This window comes from Erythrolamprus reginae, chromosome 1 (genome assembly GCF_031021105.1).
Source record: "Erythrolamprus reginae isolate rEryReg1 chromosome 1, rEryReg1.hap1, whole genome shotgun sequence".
Classification (NCBI taxonomy): domain Eukaryota; kingdom Metazoa; phylum Chordata; class Lepidosauria; order Squamata; family Dipsadidae; genus Erythrolamprus; species Erythrolamprus reginae.
The window spans coordinates 367,827,437-367,831,813 of record NC_091950.1 but is presented as its reverse complement, the minus strand read 5'-3'; the positions used below and the strand labels follow the sequence as shown (position 1 = coordinate 367,831,813).

Sequence of the window (4,377 nt, the reverse complement as noted above, 5' to 3'; positions counted from 1 at the left end):
AAAGGAGCTAGGAAACCCCACGATGGAATTCCGGGGGCGGAGCTTTTACGTTCATAAATGTTCAAACTAGTTTCCCAGTGGAAAAAGTTTTCAAAAAGATCAAATTCAAGTACCTAAAAAAAATCATTTTGGTCTGGGTCATATATGACCCGAAACAGACTCAACGTGATTTTTTTCTTTGCCCAGAAAAAAATTAGCCCCCACCCCAAAAATATTTTTTGGATGATCAGCAATGTTAAATTGAGTAAATGAATGCATAAGATATTAAAAATATTTCGGATTTGGAGCCTAAAAATATATAAAGTGAAAATGTTTGCAAGCAGCCAAGGGGGAGGGGGGCTTATTTCTGATTTTAAAAAACCGATAAGAACCATTTCTTTCTGTTCATTTATATTTTTCTTATATTCAGAAATGTTCAAACTACCTCCCACACCAACTTTAGTAAAATTGAAAACATTTTGCATGCTAAACTATCTATAAATTGAAAACAAATTCACAAAAATGGGGGGGGGGTCTGCCTTTTATAATCAAAATAAAGCAATATGCATATTTTTTTTTCAGTTCAATTTTCATATCATTGTGTGCAGAAATGTTCAGACTACTTTCCAAGTGAAAAAAGTTTTCAAATTGACCAAACATAAGCACTTCAAATGAAGAGTTTTCGGTCCGGGTCAGGGTGACCCGGGAACAGTACAAGTGTGACTTTTTTTTTCAGCAAGAAAGAAACCCCCCACCCCCACCCCCCAAAAAAAATTCTCATAGAGAGAACTCCTGAAATGATGAAAAGTCATGAAATTTCAAGTTTCAGATATGTAGGGAAATTTTTTTACAGGGTCTCAAACTTTGATTTCGGGTCTCACAGACCCAAACAGAACAGCAGGGTTAAGAAAGCATTAAAAGGACCCAAACCCCTTTTATTATATAAAGAAGCATGATGATGATGATGATGATGATGATGATGATGATGATGATGATAATGATAATAAATTAAAAATTAAAAAATTAAAAAATTAAAGGAGGTTCCACCAAGATTTGAACCTGGATCGCTGGATTCAAAGTCCAGAGTGCTAACCATTATACTATAGAACCAGCAATGCTCCTGCCCTCTTTTCTAAGCAAACAAAGGGAGGTCCTTTCAGCAAAAGGAGGTGGGAAATCCCACAATGGGATTCCGGGGGTGGAGCTTTGACGGCATGGAGTGTTCGGGTTCGGGTTCAGCGAACTCACCCGAAATTCATGGCAAGCTCAGCCAAACTTGCCAAAACTGAACACCGTTGGGTTCTCCCATCAATATCTACAATTGCTATAATCTCTGTCAACCTCCTTTGTTGCATTGTTGCCAGTTGCTTTCCAATCTGTATTGAGAAGGTTGGATTTGGAATCACCAGCTGGGGAGCTCACAAATCCAAACACTGTGAAGTAACACTGTGTGGGAGAACAGTACAAAATTAAAGTGTGAGTTTCAAAGAAATACTTATTGCTTCCAGATTAGACTGTCAAAGAACACTCTAAATTATTCTAAATTAAATTATTAGAGCCATATAGCTTGTCCTCTTTTTTGTGATTGTCAAGGGTTGATATGAATGGGAAGGAGAAAAAAATACAACATATTTATATTATTATTATTAATATTAATATAAATGGCTACGTAGTTTAGACACATTATCTCAGAAATTACTTAACAAACCTACAAGATAATATCAGACCAGTCATACATGTAATGGAGCTATGGTGACTGGCATGAATTATGGCACAATTATGGGGATGTAAGAGTCAAAGAATAATAATTTAAATTGATATTCATTTTACTTGCATGCATCCATTATAAAAGTATGACATGTGCATTCTACCCAGAATCTTCCCATTAAAGGCACAAATAAGCAATTTCAATTTCCTAATTTGGATATATTAATATTACATTATTGTAATGGATCTAATGCTGGGAAAAATGGAAGAGGAAGCAAGATGGAGTCAATCAATTATAGAGTCAATGAGTCCATCAGGACAAGACCTATCTAATGTGGTTGCTAAGAGTGCACATCAACTGTATCCACATAATCAATCAATAATCAATAAAGACATGTATTGTCAGTTATTGTCTTCATTTGGCATAATATAGGGAAAGGAGAAGGCTAAAATGAAACACCTTGCTTAATATTACTCAATGAATTCATGGTTTCTGACAAAAGTTTGGAGTTCCTTTTTAAGCCTCCTGCTCTTCATCATTTTTAAATTTTAAAGACATATATTTCAAATATTTACAAATTACTGAGTATGTTTATCCAGTAATGGCTGCCAAAATTTTTACTGCCACACTCTGGGTGTGGATTATTGTGTGGGTGTGGCTTGACAATCATGTGACGGGGTGGCTTAAAGGTGATGTGACTGGGTGGGAGTGGCTTACCAACCAAGATAAGTTTTCAAGTAGGGGCTTGGATACTTTTTCAGTTGATTAAGTCACATTATTTGTATAGCCTCAAAAAGGACAAATGATAGACAGCATTATTTGTTGCGGAGCACAGTAACATTTTAAGGTTTTGTACTGCACCCATAAGGTTCAGTATGTTTGTTTGTTTGTTTATTTAGATTTGTATGCCGCCCCTCTCCGCAGACTCGGGGCGGCTCACAACAAAGTGAAAAAACAGTTTACAACAAATCTAAATTTCTACTAAAAACATTTTAAAAACCCCATTTTCTAAACACACATACATACACACATACCATTCATAAATTGTATATGCCCGGGGGAGATGTCTCAGTTCCCCCATGCCTGACAACACAGGTGGGTCTTAAGGAGCTTACGAAAGGCAAGGAGAGTAGGGGCAGTTCTAATCTCCGGGGGGAGTTGGTTCCAGAGGGCCGGGGCCACCACAGAGAAGGCTCTTCTCCTGGGGCCCGCCAACTGACATTGTTTAGTTGACGGGACCCGGAGAAGGCCCACTCTGTGGGACCTAATCAGTCGCTGGGATTCGTGCGGCAGCAGGCGGTCTCGGAGATATTCTGGTCCAGTGCCATGAAGGACTTTAAAGGTCATAACCAACACTTTGAATTGTGACCGGAAGTTGATCGGCAACCAATGCAGACTGCGGAGTGTTGGTGAAACATGGGCATACCTAGGTAGGCCCATGACTACTCTCGCAGCTGCATTCTGCACGATCTGAAGTTTCAGAACACTTTTCAAAGGTAGCCCCATGTAGAGAGCATTACAGTAGTCGAACCTCGAGGTGATGAGGGCATGAGTGACTGTGATCAGTGAGTCCCGGTCCAGATAGGGCCGCAACTGGTGCACCAGGCAGACCTGGGCAAACACCCCCCTCGCCACAGCTGAAAGATGGTTCTCTAGTGTGAGCTGTGGATCGAGGAGGACGCCCAAGTTGCGGACCCTCTCTGAGGGGGTCAATAGTTCCCCCCCCAGGGTAATGGAAGGACAGATGGAATTGTCCTTGGGAGGCAAAACCCACAGCCACTCCATCTTATCTGGGTTGAGTTTGAGTCTGTTGACACCCATCCAGGCCCCAACAGCCTCCAGACACTGGCACACCACTTCCACTGCTTCATTGACTGGACATGGGGTGGAGATGTAGAGCTGGGTATCATCAGCGTACTGATGATACCTCATCCCATGCCCTTGGATGATCTCACCCAGCGGTTTCATGTAGATATTAAATAGCAGGGGGGAGAGGACCGACCCCTGAGGCACCCCACAAGGGAGAGACTTCGGAGTCGACCTCTGACTCCCCACTAACACCGACTGCGACCGGCCGGAGAGGTAGGAGGAACACCACTGGAGAACAGTGCCTCCCACCCCCAACCCCTCCAGCCGGTGCAGAAGGATACCATGGTCAATGGTATCGAAAGCTGCTGAGAGGTCAAGAAGCACCAGGACAGAGGATAAACCCCTGTCCCGGGCCCGCCAGAGATCATCCAACAACGCGACCAAAGCAGTTTCCGTGCTGTAACCGGGCCTGAAACCCAACTGCTATGATAACAGATTAAGCAAGTAGCTCAATTTTCTCTAATTGCTATAAAAGTTCAGTTCTAGATAATGATTAAAATGATTAAAGTGTTTATGGGTAAAAATATACTATTTTAAAAGTAATTAAGGATCATACTAAAGTACTAGAGAAGGAAGGACAATAAAAAACTATTAAATATTCAATAAATATTGCATAAACTTACTACCCCTGCTGCGTGTCCCTCCCCCATGGGGGCAGCAGCCCATTACTGTGTTCATCTATTGAAAAAAAAGGGTCATTTTAAACATAGAATGTTGGGGTCTATGGGAAGGTCATTCACATGTGTTTCTGTATATTCAAATCCTTCAAAACATGGTTGATGGTTTTCCCACTCCCCTTTTTGTTCACCCAATACCAGAAA

At 41.2% G+C, this 4,377-nt stretch overlaps 1 non-coding gene across 1 annotated transcript; it reads right to left on the bottom strand.

Moving 5' to 3' along the window:
* Nucleotides 1-1,017: 1,017 nt before the first annotated feature.
* On the bottom strand, nucleotides 1,018-1,089 carry TRNAQ-UUG (transfer RNA glutamine (anticodon UUG)). The gene has a single exon. It is a non-coding gene; the product is annotated as a tRNA-Gln (tRNA).
* Nucleotides 1,090-4,377: the final 3,288 nt, after the last annotated feature.